General features: G+C 48.4%; 1 pseudogene; it reads right to left on the reverse strand.

The window, feature by feature from the left end:
• Window positions 1-1,296: 1,296 nt before the first annotated feature.
• Window positions 1,297-3,307, reverse strand: LOC144131921 (uncharacterized; annotated as a pseudogene).
• Window positions 3,308-16,447: the final 13,140 nt, after the last annotated feature.

Consider the following 16,447-nt stretch of genomic DNA (forward strand, 5'->3'; position numbering starts at 1 on the left):
GGGCTTAGAAACGACCCCGTTTGCTGCCCTCTGAGGTGGTCGTTCCTAAATTTACCCAGGCCCTTGGCGGGCTCTGGTAACGTCTGCCTACTGAGGCGCAGATATGCTGTAATGTCCGCAAATGCAGTAAGGGGAATCGGTACAGAAGTCCCGACAGAGTCTGGGAATTCATTGGAACTCCGGGGGAGAGACGTTCGGGCGGCTGTGTGAGCAGCCTCGTTCCCTTCTATTCCCTCATTTTATTCACCCATCATTTTTCTTTCCATAGCTCGCTGCGTTGTCCTTAACCTGAGTTGAACCTTTTTCGTTAGCCTCCACGTTTCTGCCCCGTAGGTGAGTACAGGTAAGATACAGCTGCTGTATACTTATCTCTTGAGGGTTTGTGGTAAACTGCCATTCATGATCTCAGAGAACCTGCCACATGTGCTCCACCCAATTATCTTAACTCCAAAATGTCTGAGCTTATAGCATTTTGTTGCTACAGGCCCCTACATTGCAGAAATGCAAATTACTCTGAAAATAAAATGACTTAATTAGGCTGATTTATGAACGTTCAAGAAAGATAAATCCGCACTTATACTCCAACACACACAGTAAACAAACAGCAATATTCAAAATCACCTCAGCTCCTGCGGCCGTTGCTGTGTTTGGTGTTTTTGCCAGTGGGGTTAGCTTTCGTAGTGAGGCATATTTCAGTATCTCTGACGACTAATAGTTTCAACCTGCTTTCATAATTATGTTCACAAATGAGGGTTGCGCTTTCTTCTGAAGATTTGATAATCTTGTGCCAACACAAATTCAAATTATTGCTTTAAGAAAGTAACACGAAAAAGTAAGAAAAGGTGCCATACATTCGCCTCGGTGTTTGTGATATAAATGCGCTTTAGTACTTTTGGCATGAAACATTCATTCGAAGTATTGCCATTACAGGCGTTTGTATGCGGTGTGATACACCGCCGGGAATTGCAGGCCCCCCGCAGCGGTGTGTGTCTCTCTTCTTACGCTAAATCCTCCATTCCCTCCTCATGGCGCGGTTAAGATGTTCAACTTGAGTTAGACAGTTAATGCGCCTTTCCTTTCTTCCGAGCTATTTATTATAATCCCTTTTCTCACGACTTGTTTCAGGCATCCATTCAGAGTGCGAGAATTTGTGCGCCTTTCCTTTGGCCGTTAAACATTCAAATTTATTGTTGTACTCACACCTTGGCGCACGTCAAAGAAGCCAGATGGTCGATTGGATCGGATTCGAGCAAACCTTATTTGTGCCTGCAGTTGGGCGCTCGCGCGCCCCGACGAGGGCCTACGTCGTCTACGAGGTTGCTGTTACTCGGCGCGGGTCTCCGCTCGCCGTTGCCGGCTCGCTGGGTCCCTGCCTTTCGAGCGCCCCGAGGACCTGCTGGACGGCCCATAGCTGTTGGTCTTGGTCGTTGCTCTTCGCGGCTGCCTTCAGCCGCGGCGGGATTGTTCTTGATCTTGCTTCCTTTGGAATTTTGATGCAGTCCCACAAGATTTGCGTGTGATCTGCCGTCTCCCTCCGGCAGGCTCTACACGTACCGGTCGGGTAGGTCTCGGGGTACATGCGATGCATCAGTCCCGGGCTCGGTAGCGATCCGGTCTGGAGCTGTCTCAGTAGTACCGCCTCCGCTCGACTCAGCCTCGGGTGCGGGGGTGGAAGAGTCCTGCGAGCCAGGCGGTAGGCCTTCGTGATTTCGCTGTAGTCCGTCATGCGGTCCTTGGCTCCGAACCACGTCGGACGGTGTGTTGCCGGGGCGCGGTTGGTTAGTGCTCGCGCCGCTGCGTGTGCCGTCTCATTGTGGTTCTCACTGCGATCCGACGCGTCGTCCGCGTGCGCCGGAAACCACTTTATTCTTACTCTTATGTCTTGCAGTTTGGTCGCTCGTAGTACGCGCTCGGCCTCCCTGCAGACGTGGCCTTTGGCGAAGTTTCGCATCGCCTGTCTCGAGTCACTCAGCACCGTGTAGCAGTCTGCGTCGGCGATGGCCAGGGCGATGGCCACCTCCTCCGCTTGTACCGCTCCGGCGCTTCTCACGCTCGCTGCCGACCTCGTGGCGCCTGTCGACGCCTCTATGACGACCGCTCCGAAGGCGTTCCGTTGGTATTCGGCCGCGTCCACGTACCGCGCGTGCTCGTCGTTGGCGTGCAGGTCGATGAGAGCCTTGGCCCTCGCCGCTGATCTTCCCTTGTTAAACTCGCAGTTCATGTTCTTGGGTATGGGGTCGATTCTGGTCTGGCGTCGGACCTCTTCGAGGACGGGGAGCTTCATGTCCGCCTCGTTCGAGTCTCCTATTCCCAGGTCGTCCAGTATCTTCCTACCGGCTTTGGTCGTGGACAGCCGCTCCAGTTGAGAGGTCTGTTGCGCTTCGACTATTTCTTCGAGCGTGTTGTGCATACCGAGTTGTAAGAGGCGGGTCGTGCTCGTGGACTCGAACAGGCCCAGCGCCATCTTGTACGCTCTTCTGATGATTACATTGATTTTGTTGCGTTCATGTTGCACCCATCTGTGGTAGGCTGCAACATACGCGACGTGACTGATGATGAAGGATTGGACGAGCCTGATTAGGCTCTCCTCTCTCATGCCAGCCTTCCGGGAAGTGACTCTTTTGAGGAGTCGCATAGCGTTGGCCGCTTTTGCCGTGAGACGGGCGATGGTTTCGCCGTTTCTTCCGTGCTTTTCGATGACCATGCCTAGGATCCTGATTTTGCTGACATCAGGGATCACGTTGCCGGATTTGGTTACGATTCTGATTTTTTCGCATTCGCGTTGTCTGGTCTTGCCTCTGCCATTGTTGGTAGGTGGCAGTATGAGGAGCTCCGATTTGCTCGGCGAACATCTCAGTCTGGTGCCTTCCAGCTAGTCTTCTATCGCGTCGACGGCGGCTTGCAGCGCGTCCTCGATGTAGGCGTCGCTGCCGCCGGTCACCCACAGTGTGATATCGTCCGCGTAGATGGTGTGCCTGACGTCTTCGATGTCCGCGAGCTTCTCGGCCACTCCGATTATTACCAGGTTGAACAGCATCTGCGAAATGACCGATCCCTGCGATGTGCCGGTGCTCCCCAGCTTCTTCTCTTGCGTTTGTAGGTCGCCTGCTCGTAGCTCGGCGGTCCTGTCCGTGAGGAAGTCCTTGATGTAGTTGTAGGATCTTTCGCCCATGTTGAGCTTAGAGACTTGGGAGAGAATCGCCGAGTGTTTCACATTATCGAAGGCGCTCTTTAGGTCGAGCCCCAGGATTGCCTTGTCGCGGGCGCTGCCGCCATTGTCTATGATTTGGTATTAGAGTTGCAGCATCGCGTCCTGCGTGCTTAGGTGCTGTCTGAAGCCGATCATCGTGGCCGGGTACAGCCCTTCTCGTTCCAGGTAGTCTTGCCACCTGTTGAGCAGGACGTGCTCCAGCACCTTGCCCACGCAGGACGTGAGCGAGATGGGCCGGAGGTTGTCCGTGTCCGGTGGCTTCCCCGGCTTGGGTATCAGGATAGTCTTGGCTGTCTTCCACTGCTTTGGTAGCGCGGCCGCTTTCCAGCACTTGTTGAAGTATTTTGCGAGGTTCTCAATCGAGCCGTCGTCGAGGTTCTTGAGCGCCTTGTTCGTTACGGGGTCCGGGCCAGCTGCCAACCGGCTGTTCAGGTCGTGCAGGGCCGCGCGGACCTCCTCGACGTCGATGTCACGATCAAGCTTCGCGTTGGGTAGGCCTCCATACGGCGCGTGTGTTCTGTGCGTGTAGTAGGCAGGTATTCGTCATTGGTCGAAGTATTCTGAGCCTTATTTCGCAGCACCATGCCGATAACAGCGGTACTGCTTTCGCATGTGAAGATGCGGTAATAAAACAAAGGGAAACGTTTTGCGAGTCTTAACATAACCTAAAACGTTCTGCTCCGCGATATCTTTTGTATTAAGGTACTGTTTTAGCGTTCCTATCTTCCCCAAACCTCGAAGTAGGAAGTGCTAAAAGGAAGGGTTTTGCATGAAATGTTGCCTCACATAACTTATTTTCGTTACATAGGCAAGATGGTGCAATAGATGGAACAAAGAAGTCGATAAGCATTCTTTGTCATTTTTCTTTCTTTTTTTTCTTGACACCTTTTTCTGCTTTCAATCGATGCGGCAAACTTGACTTTTTCGTGGTTTATCCACCATCCACCTTGTGTCTCTTAGGTCCGTTTTATGTTTTTGTTTTTGTTTTTCTGCTATGAAGCCACCCCTTTTCTACGCTCATCGCAGACAACGGAGTTTTGCAAGAAAAATACGAGCGCAGGTGCATTGCGGAGATAGCCTATACGCTTCCTGTGGTGGGTGCGACTAATTCGTGTATGTTTTATTTTCGAGAGTTCTCTAGTGGTACGGACAGATGGGCGGACAAATAATTCGCTGACATGGCGAGACGAAGCTGTTGACTTTTAATGCATTCTTGTATTAAAAGAAAACGTTGACTCAGTGGCGTTCTGCTGCCGGGCACGGGTTCAAACCCGGCCACAGTGGCCGCAATTTGCTGGAGGAAAATTGCGAAACGTTCGTGTACTTGAGACTTGTGCATGTTAAAGAACATAAGAAGGTCGTAATTGATCTCCAGCCATGCACTTCGGTGCGCCAATAGCCTAAAACGTAATCATAGCACATGAAAACCTGTTGACATCCTTTAAATTTTTGAAATAAAGCAGACCTTAAGGGCTGCGGGAAATTCCGAGTGATAGGAGGCAGGTGTAGAATATTGATGCCTTCATTAGTATAGGCAGAAGTTTGCCTCCCGCTCTTGCGCTGTGACCTTTCCAATCCTGAAATCTTTCTGAATGTTAACCTCTGGCTGCTCATGAAACAAATTCGTAATCAAACGCCCAAGACCGCTCATTCACATTTTTTTTTCAGATTTTCAAGCCGCTGTGGTCTCAGTGGTTATTGCGCTCGGCTGCTGAACCAAAAGACACGGGTTCGATCCCGGCCTCGGCGGTCGAATTCGATGGAGGCGGAATTCTTTTCAAGTAAATTTTTAACCCCTATAAACCATAAACCTGTTCACATTTTCAGTCACCTATCTGTGAGGAACCGATTTGTCCTTAAGTTTAATCTCACAATCCGCAATTCTTTCGTTTAACGTTTTTGAGCATCTTTCATTCGCCGCCTGTGTCTTGGCCAATCCCCTGCAGTGGGTACGCGCCACTTATTCCTTAAGGTAACAATAACAACAACAACGACCTCTGGGGTGCTCCACAGTTTTATCGGTTTTAGGTGATTCATACTTTTTTGTACGTAATTACGTTCTGGTGGAGTAGTGCTGTGTACGCTTGCCCACCTTCGCACACCTTCCAGCATTCAACGCGGATCAGCGACCCAGGCGCCGCCTCCGCGGAGAATATCCTGTATTTGGGCCCCTTCCCACCCCCGCAAGGACGACGCAGTCTTGGCCGTTGAGTCCAACTGACTTGGCCACCGATACCACAGCTCCAGGCACTGTCCTCTTCAACCCGCCTCGAACACCACCATCTTTTCACGGCGACGTGTTTGAAGACGCTGAACATTGCTGCAGACCTTTGAACGGGTTGCCCGCTGCAGCGGCTGGAGTGACGAGTGTAAGCTCAATAACGTTTACATTACGCTTGATGACCTGGTCACCTTCCCCAACGCCGATCACCGGGAGATAGCTGAAGCTGCGCTTCACTATAGGATCCAGCGTACAAGCAAAAGTTCTCGCTTGTACTTTGAAGACATGGCTCATATTTTCTAGCGCAACGACCCCAAATGACGGAGAAGCACCTTCGCAACCTTGTGCGTGGATGAGATAAGCAGGAGCTCTTCGCGGGCCCCATGCGCAGCCCATCGTGCACGGTTTCTGAATTCCTCACGGAAACGACCACCACGTAGACGACTCTCCAACAACAGGCCCCCTGCGCTACAATCAAGATGTCACCAGCTTTGCACCTAGGCGACTTGCCCGAACTTATTCGGTCCCTTGTTCGGGAGGAACTCCCACGATTCCGTCTGCCCCAAGTTGTGCCTCTTGCATTGCTGGCAAAATTTATCAACGACGAAGTGCGCCAGTCTGCACAAGAACAACCTGTTCCCGATGCGCCGCCGCTGGTCGACAGACTCGACGCTGTGTTACGTCAGGTACCTGGCTACGGTCCCACTAACCAGACGCCTGCCATGAGGTCAATCGTTCTCTATCACGCACCTGCTCCCGCTGTGTCACGCCCCCCGAAGGCCTATTTGTGGCGCACACCGGCTCCCAGCTGTAGGTGACAGGATGCAGCATCCTTTCAGCAAGGACGCTCGTGTCTCGAGCTATGCAATGAACAGCGGCGTCGCAACACCCCTCTGCGGCCGACTCAAAGTTGCTTCTTTTGGTACTCAGGGTATGTCTTAAGGCGCTGCTGTCTGCTCGAAAACTTCATTGCACCGATATCCTCGTTGAGAAGCTGAGTCAATGTTGTACGTTGCATGAGCGAGCGCCGTTGCCTCCACATCAGTGGTAGTTCCGTGAGCACTAGAGGCACAGCCAACACAAGGAGTGAGGGGTGGAGAGTAATAGTAAGTGAAACACCGTTCAATCTGAGATGCCACATAAACCGTGCTGTCAGGAATGGGATGAAGGAGTCAGGGAAAGAAGAACGAGAGAAAGCGGTGGCATAGTGGAGTACTAGGGATTACATTCTACCGGAGGAATTCCGGGATTTTAATGTGGCTCTGACATCGCAGAGCACATTGGCGTATCTTTCCATTCCGCCTCCATAAAATCGGAGCCGCATTGGCGATATTTCATCCGGGGGCTGGCATTCTTTCCCATGTACGCCCGGTAAGGTTAGCGGCGGAGGGGTTGAGACGAGGGGGCGGCAGGGTAAGGCGGCAGAGCAAATTAGAGCTTTTTCAGGAAAGGAAATGGCGCAGCAACTACCTCGCTTCACGGTGGACATCTCAACCGCGTCGAAAGAGAGGAAAGGAATCGAAAGAAAAGAAGACAGAAAGGAGTGCCGTGGGGGACAGCTATGGAATAATTTCTACCAATCGCCCACACGGCTTTTTGTCGCACCTTTTAATAGTTAATGATAACAAGTCACAGCTATAAGTTTTTTCCTATTGGACATGTGGTGTGTAAGAAATTATAGAAATTAAAAAGGTTCTACATCTGTTTGAAGTGTTGATCTCTACGAAAGTTCAGGTGCGTCATACAGCTTGACGAAAAATAGCTCCCACACACGTGCCTGCACGACTTTCCTGAATATTGTCACGGTGTTGGTGACATGACAGGGACCCGGCAAGAGAGAGCTCGGGAGCACGTCCTTCGGTGGGAGAAAACGGCGAACTTCAACGTACTTCAATCCGCTAGCACAGCGTCAACGAGTTTTTTGCTTCAGGGCCACATGGCAATATGCAGTTCATAAACGCCCAACGCTTCATTAAACAACACGCAACATTTCACTATCGAATATACTTTTCTAACTAAGCATCCTATTTCAGTCATGTGCTCGCCGTTTGTAGTACAACGTTATAGACTATAGGTCACTCCATAATATGAAGTTGTTAACAAATGCGTAAACCTGCATTAAACGTTTCAAAATGGAATATTCACATCATTCCGTCAATGTAACAGAAGATTTACTAATAAAACAATGGATTCACCGCTGCTTCCCTGAGGTCCTGTGCTCACCTGGTGAACATTTTCGGCCACTGCGTTCAGGAGACAACCCCGTTTGGGACAACAGAGCAGGCGCCCATTGAAGCGCTGAAGAAAAAAACTCCGGATTAGTAGTCGAGTGCTCTAACCACTGAGCCACCGCGGCGGGTTCCCCCAAAACCCAATTTTCAATTTTCTGATCGGGAGTTCCCGGGTTCGAACTCGACCGCGGCGGCTGCATGTTTTTTATAGAGGCAAAACGCTAAGGCGCCCGTATGCTGTGCAATGTCAGTGCACGTTAAAGATCCCCAGGTGGTCGAAAATATTCCGGAGCCCTCCACTATGGCACCTCTTTCTTCCTTTCTTCTTTCACTCCCTCCTTTATCCCTTCCATTACGGTGCGGTTCAGGTGTCCAATGATATATGAGACATACTGTGCCATTTCCTTTCCCTAAAAACCAATTATTATTATCAGCCTAAGACTCTTCACATAATAAGCATTCGACATGTCTGCTCTCCAACGTGCCATAAACTATTGGAACAGCCTTCCTGACGATGCTACTAATACCAGAAATCCTGCTACATTTCGTGATAAAATAACCGCAATCTTCGCCTAGTTGCCTCAGTTCTGTGTATTCTTGGGAAAAATGTTTTATTGCTGCTTAGTGTGAACTAACTTGTGCACTTTTTAGCCTCTCTGTCAAATCGTGTTCCATTTCCATGTTGCCACATTTTGAAACACGTAATTATTGTGTGTTGTATTACTTTATTTGTATTCTTCTGAGTGCCTCTTGCTAACTATTGTATAAAGTTTTTCTTCTGTCCTTTTTTTGTGTTTTTTTTTGCGCTGTTCTCTAACTTCTATGTACTGCCCCACTCACACAATGCTCCAATGTAAAGGAGCCTGTGAGTAACTTGAATAAATAAATGAATAAATAAATAAATAAATAAGTCAAATCTTTACTTTACTAAGTTAAACCATTTCAGACATGCAGCAACCTTTAATTCTCATAACATGTCATGTTGTAATCACTTTAACTCCAGTCATGAAGTCAGGTTTCATGTGAGCGTTGCCGGTTGTTTGGAATTTCTGCGCGAGGTCATATGGATGTGACTTGATGACTGTCGAGCAACCACGATATTCGCGTAACAACGCCGCCGACGATTGCTGTTCTGTGACACCAGCTCGTTAAAGCCATTGCGTTAAAGAGGGCCGCAATGGAAGGTTTTGGTACATTTCGAACACCTGGGGTTCTTTCACATGCGCGCCCCGTAAAGTTAGCGGGGGAGGGGATGAGACAAAGGAGCGATAAGGTCAGGCAGAGCAAATTGGCGCTTTTGACAGATATGGAAATGGCGCAGTAAATTCCTCACTTCTCGCTCACTTCTCAGTGAAAGTCTCAACCGCGTCTAAAGGCAAGGGAGGAATGGAAGTGAAAGAAGAAAGAAAGGAGTTACGTAGGGCCTCCTCTGGAATAATTTCTACCACTCGCCCCTCAGCTTTTTGTCGCATCTTTGAATAATATGCCGGATTTCCAGGTTGGGAGTCGTCCTCGCGGGCAATTTTCGCGTCTGGTGATAGTTGCTGGTGCTTTTGCGCTCTGGCGTGATCGCTGTGAGGCTTCTGTGTCAGAACCCCGCCACCGGGGTGCCTTCGTGGGGAGCTCTTAAGCTTCCTCTCGGAAGAGTTTTTCATTGGAGTAAGATTTCGTCATCCTTCCCTTCCTTGTCCGCTTCGGACGGGCATGCCTCTCGGAAGAGTTTTTCATTGGAGTAAGAGTTCGTCATCCTTCCCTTCCTTGTCCGCTTCGGACGGGCATGCAATGCCTGTTTCACATGCAAGCGAACCGCTCGCGAACTCCGCCGCGGCGGCGAGTACACCCTCTCTCAAGCGGCGGAGAAAGCCCCAGCGGCTGGAGCGGCGAGGTTCGGGCAAGTTGGAAATTTTCGCGGCGGCGACGCGGCAGCACCGCATCTCAACCAATGACCGCCCGGCAAGGGTGGCTAGACTGGCCCGGCGTTGCCACGCGAGTTTGTACGCCGCACGTACGAACTTTTGTTTAGGAAATAAATTGTATAAAGCGCTGTTTAATGCTTAAAACGCAATAATGATATTTATTTAAATAAACTATGAAAATATATGACAAAATAATGCTTTTATATAACGCTTTTTTTGTGTTTGCAGGCCACCAAAACCAGTTGCAGGCGCATATCTTTTGCCCGCAACATTGGTTTTCGCAGCGGTGGGAAACGCGGAGCGGCGATGCATGTGAAACGAAAGCTCGCGAACCGCTTCGCAGCGCCGCGCCGCTGTTCGCTCTGTTCGCCAATTCGCTTGCATGTGAACCGCCCTTAAGGGTCGTTTTCCGGCCGCCCTAGTTCGTGTAAGCAGGTCGTAAATCTTGTGTATTACCGCTTGTCATCACACAGTGTACATCAACAACAGGGCCATTGACATGTATTCACAGTATGTATGTATGTACGTATATATATATATATATATATATATATATATATATATATATATATATATATATATATATATATATATATATAGATTTAAGAGAAGTGGGCACTTCTACAAAGACACTTTTATTTATCAACGTTTCGACCGCGGTGCGGTCTTCTTCAGGACTGTAGTGGTCTCGCGTCAGATGGACGTTTTAAGTTTGTGAGCTCAAGAGGAGGGAGAAAGGAGTGTAACACGCAAATAGCAACAACGGTTCAAAAAACTGAAAAAAAGAAAATAAAGATGGGGGTGCGGGGAGCAGACCGGGACAATATTGGGGGAGGAAGCAAAAAAATAGAAATAAAATAAAAAAGGGGGGAAAACTAGTATAGTAAGGAAGGGTGGGGTACAAAAGGAGATGGCGAAACGAGAGAAAGGGAGAGGAAGACGGTGCGGGGGACATGGGCAGCACGGAAACTAAACACAAACAAAATGCACAAACACAAAGGGCGCCGCTGCAGCGGCGCCCTTTGTGTTTGTGCATTTTGTTTGTGTTTAGTTTCCGTGCTGCCCATGTCCCCCGCACCGTCTTCCTCTCCCTTTCTCTCGTTTCGCCATCTCCTTTTGTACCCCACCCTTCCTTACTATACTAGTTTTCCCCCCTTTTTTATTTTATTTCTATTTTTTTGCTTCCTCCCCCAATATTGTCCCGGTCTGCTCCCCGCACCCCCATCTTTATTTTCTTTTTTTCAGTTTTTTGAACCGTTGTTGCTATTTGCGTGTTACACTCCTTTCTCCCTCCTCTTGAGCTCACAAACTTAAAACGTCCATCTGACGCGAGACCACTACAGTCCTGAAGAAGACCGCACCGCGGTCGAAACGTTGATAAATAAAAGTGTCTTTGTAGAAGTGCCCACTTCTCTTAAATCTTTATTCTGCGGAGCCAACGCAACCTACGTTCGTAACATATATATATATATATATATATATATATATATATATATATATATATATATATATATATATATATATATATATATATATATAAACCAATGTTCAAATTTCGCGACCCGCCGCGGTGGCTCGGTGGTTAGGGCACTCAAGTACTCATCAGGAGTTCCCGGGTTCCAACCAGACCGCGGCGGCTGCGTTTTTATGGAGGCAAAACGCTAAGGCGCCCGTGTACTCTGCGATGTCAGTGCACGCTAAAGATCCTCAGGTGGTCGAAATTATTCCGGAGCCCTCCACTACGGCACCTCTTCCTTTCTTCTTCCACTCCCCCCTTTATCTCTTCCCTTACGGCACGAACCGACGACGTATGCACAGTCATTTGTATGCCTTCCCAGACTGCTTACCTCTTCCCTTAAGGCGCGGTTGGTGTGTCCGCCGAAGTGCGATACAGTTGCTGCTCCATTTGCTTTCCTCAAAAACCAATTTTCTTATCTTTAATGTCAGTGCACGTTAAAGATCCCCAGGTGGTCGAAATTATTCCGGAGACCTCCACAATGGCACCTCTTTCTTCCTTTCGTATTTCAGTCCCTCCTTTATCCCTTCCCTTACGGCGCGGTTCAGCACGGTCCAGGTGTCCAACGTTATATGAGACAGATATTGTGCCATTTCCTTTCCCCAAAAACCAATTATTATTATTATTATTATTATTATTATTCGCAACGGAAAATTGGAAATTAGTTTTTGGGGAAAGGAAATGGCGCGGTATCTGTCTCACATATCGGCCAACACCAGATGCACGCCCTAAGGGAAGGGATAAAGGAGGGAGTGAAAGAAGGGCTCCGAAATAATACGGCACCTCTTTCTTCGTTTTTTATTTCACACCCTCCTTTATCCCTTCCTTTATCCGGAAATTCGTGAGACAGAGACTGTGCCATTTCCTTTCCTTAAAAACCAATTTTCAATTTTCCGCCCTGCCCAGAATGCCCCATTATGGCTGGACAACGATTTTGGTCCACTTCGGCGAAGGTCAAATTTCGGGGGTAGGACGGGCCAAATTTTTGGAAATGACTATGTCGAAATTTGGAGGTTGCCATCGTGTCTTGCAAGCTCAATTATGGTTTGACATCAATTTTGGCCCAAGTCGTCCAAGGACATAAGTTTGAGGGCCGCCCGGGCCAAATTTTTGGAAATGACTAGGTCCAAATTTGGAGGTTGCCATCGTTTCGGGCGCGGCCAGTTATGTTCGGAGATCGATTTTTCTCCAAATCGGCGAAGGTCAACTTTCGGGGGTGGCCCGAGTAAAATTCTTACCGCTTGGTGTCACGGTTACTATGGTAACGAGCGATACACAAACGCGTGCCCGCTAGGTGTGGCCATCTAAAGCTCGCGACAACGTGCTGGCTACCTTGGTTGAGTGTGTGGCGATTCGGCAGAGAGCACACACTTTCTCGGCACTCTAGCAGGCATTTCTAGTTTTCTAGTGCACTCGTCCGCGCTTGCGGGCTTTTGCATTAAAGAAAGGTGACTTTTGATGCGATCAGTGACGCGTTGAATAATATGAGGTTTTTCTGACGAATTGGCTCGGAAAAATTTTGAGTAAAGGCTCCAAACATCCGGTGTACATTGCCTGTTTTTACTGCGTGACTGCTTGACTTGGAAGGCGATTCTATTGGCAACCTGGTTTCGATAAGCAGTATGGGAGTGTTTCTTATCTTTAAAGATATAGATGTGTATTTTCTTGGACGACGTAACGTTGTGATGGGCGATTTCAACTGCGCGCTCGATGCGGTCACTGATGTGCAGGGCCCCGGCAGGGGCAGGCCAGGCTTGAATACAAGCCCTAGTCAACCAGTTTACGCTCACAGACGCTTATGAGGTCCTGTATGGCGGCGTCTTTGTGTGGACTTGGCGTCGCGGTTTGTCGTCGAGCAAGTTAGCCAGGACGTATGTACCGACGCGCCTTTCAAAGACAGTGTGTGCCGCTTTCATAACCTCTACCACTGAATACAACGGAAATAGACACGGTGTTCCCGTCCTCCATCCCCTGCCTCCTGAAGAACATGCCTGAAACGTCAGAGGTTTTTCTGCCAAAGACCTACTGAACTAGAGACCTGCACACTTGGCACTGCTCCAGCGCGCACCTTCCATAGTTCATACCTTTTTCCGCTAGGGAAGTGCAGCTACGGGCGTCGTGGCGCTAGAATTAACCTGTTGAGCAAGATGGTGTCGATTATTTTACTTCAAGAATGTAATAGTTTTGTCATTTGCCTACGTTTTGAGTAATCATGATTCATCCATTTCCTTAGCAGGATGCCAGAAAGCCTCACGCATGCATGCGCGGAAACAGAATATTCACCGCCAGGATTTCAAGAAATGTCATATTTACCTCGTTCATTACTAGGTTTTCAAATAATAACATAGGACTAATGCACAGGGAGACAGTGAGAGGAGAGAAATCATTTGTGAAAAGCAGACGATGATGATGATCATGACAAACAAGACATGAACTAGAAACCTGCACACATGGCGGGGTCCTAAGGGACTGCGTGCTCCAACTTTCGTTAACTTTTCGGCCGTTGAGGGCGCTCAATTGACCTGTTTGCTTGTCATCATCATCATCGTCTGCTTTTCACAAATGATTTCTCTCCTCTCACTGCCTCCCTGTGCATTAGTCCTGTCTTATTATTTGGAAACCTAGTAAAGAACGATGCAAATATGACATTTCTTCAAATCCTAGCGGTGAATATTCTGTTTGCGCGCATGCATGGGTGAGCAATGCCTCCTGAAGAACATGCCTGAAGCGTCAGGGGTTTTCTGCCCGCCGTAGAGCACGCGTCCGCCGTATGACGGCGCTGTCAGATGACCCTCTAGCAGACGACAAGCAGGCAGCACAGAATTTTCTTGTGACTGCCGTTGCAGCAAAAAGTATGCCTTCTGGTGCGCTGTTTTTTATATTATTTGTGTGGTGTGTTTAGTGTTACCGTTTGACAAGCGACGCGTCAATGCTGCAGTTTCTGGAGGGAGTAGCGAGCGATACTGCATTTGTTGCGTTCCGTTTTGCATGTCCAGTCAGCAAAACAAGAAGACTGGCGTTTCGTTCCATGATATTCCTGGCGACTTAGAGCTCCGGGAAATACTGCTCAAGGTGATTAGAGGAAACAACTGGCAGCCAAGCACAACCTCAAATTGTTCTGCAGTTTGTAGCTTGTATTTCCAGCTAAGGAAATGCTACTGTAGACAGTTTGATTGCCCACCAAGGCAGGGATGGACACTTTTGCCCGACGTCAGTGCTCCGAATAGTGTTACATGGCCTCAAGAACTTCGTCGATATTATGCTCAGAGACCAAACGCATCTTCAAAGGCCACTGGACACATGCTTGCTCTAGAATTAGTGTGAATAAAATCGCGGGTTTGCCTGTCCTGACCTGTGAGAACCAGGATAGAGGCCACAGGGAAGCACTACTGCGTATTATCTGCAAGAAGTTCATCAAACCGTTGCTAAGCAACCATGCACTAGACATAACAGACAAGAACGCAGTTGCGAAGATGTACAAGAAACCTCTTTTCCGAAAATTCTTGAAACTGCAGTAAGAAACGATGTCCGCCGCCTTCATCGCTCTGATGCATGCCATTTTTTTCTTGTAAGTGCGCACCTATCTGTGCCTTCTAGAGCAGTTTTTTTTTAATATTCTCAAGTCGTTCGCCATGTCTGATACTCCCCTTGTTCCAGTTGTCATTTCATAAACGCACGTGCTTGACGTTTGGAGAAATACGGTCAGTCAGGCCTGCTGTGTTACTCCCAAAGTCACTGTGCGCGTGTGCATCACACAGCAATCTAGTGAGCTGTGTTTCTTGCGGAAAGAATCAAGAAGAGGGGCATGGGTTTATTTGAAATTTGTCAACGTTATTCAAGGAGGTACCGTTCGGCGAAAGCTCGTCGGAAAAATGACCAGAAACAGGGCAGGCTAGGCCTTCCAAGGTCTGCTTCACCCGATCGAAATATCTCTCGCAATGCCCCGCAGCAAGATTGTAACAAACGCGTGCTTCGCAAAGTTTTAAGAACATTAAATATGAGGGATGTGCCCCCTGCGGGCCAACGACTCCCCAGGCAGGTTACCGCGACGTCTCCGGCTTCCATCCATTGAGCGCCATGCAGTCCTCCTTTCCCACGGGTCACCTGGCTACAGTTTAGAGCTCAGATAATTCCGGACTTCGCCCTGTTCTTATTCTATCTCAAGAATTAATTTCCCTTTTTGTTTGTCTGAAGTAGTCATTTATATCTTGCCACTTGCAGCAGTACAATATACAACCATGCATCATACAGTGTAAATACTTATTTTGCAGCATTTTAACCACTTCAAGGGCTTGTTGCAATATGGATGTTTCGAACATATTTTTTTTTGTTGTAAACCGTCGAAAAGTTACTGATTATGCAGCAGACAAAAGGCCCTAACGGCATGATAGAACGGCGTGCAGAGCACGCTTTCAGATTTCGAAATCGAAACTGATGATCCTTTCTCAGTATTAAGTGAAAGTCAGCTCAGATTCTTTAATCATTTGCGGCACACTGAGACCTTCAAAAACATGTTTTTGTCATTAAAAAAACAAAACTTGTTCCTCAAAACCTTCAAAAAGTATGAAACAGCACATGATCGGGAGCCGCACATCAAAGTCTCACAGCCAGTGAAACCGAAATTGAGGGTCATCTTTTAGCGCCGCCAAGCGGCCAGTCTGAGCAATTGATGGGGCGATCTTGGGGCACATTGAAATCGAAGAGACGCTTCAGGCATATTCTTCAGGAGGCATTGGATAGAGATTCGCGATGGTGTGCGCGGGGTCTCGCTACCTACCTGAAGATAAGCATGCAGTGAAGAATGTTCACTACTGTTCTTACTTTAAGAGCACGAATTCACCGAAGAGCAGAAACACCATATATTGACCATATCGAGCAGACGGCATACATATGGTGATGGTGATATGCTGAAACACTGTTTGCAATAACACGGCAAAACAACAAGAGTAAAGTTTTAAACAAAAAGTTGGACTACATAAACTACCGATATGATTTCGTGAGCTGCTGCTCGTGCGTGAGGTTTGTGCGTCAGCAAAGCATCTGAAAATTTCATCCAACCGAATCCAACCTCAATCGTTTCAATCCAACATGGCGACTTCCACGGCAGTGTTTCGGTGGTTCCTGGGAGGTTAATGGTTTGCGTGGATGCTGTTTCTGCACAGAACGCTGCCGCATTCCGCGATGCAACACTTTCTTTACAGGTGACCGTAGATAAGCGTGTTTTATTGTTTTGCATTCAGTGTCTTGTCTGTGTAGTGCAGCGCCTGCCTTCGGAGCATTTTCACAGAGTGCATACAGCAGTAAACGCATATAGGTATCTGTTCCCTAATGGAACAGGATTTGAGGCAGTGT

This window comes from Amblyomma americanum, chromosome 1 (assembly GCF_052857255.1).
Source record: "Amblyomma americanum isolate KBUSLIRL-KWMA chromosome 1, ASM5285725v1, whole genome shotgun sequence".
Classification (NCBI taxonomy): Eukaryota; Metazoa; Arthropoda; class Arachnida; order Ixodida; family Ixodidae; genus Amblyomma; species Amblyomma americanum.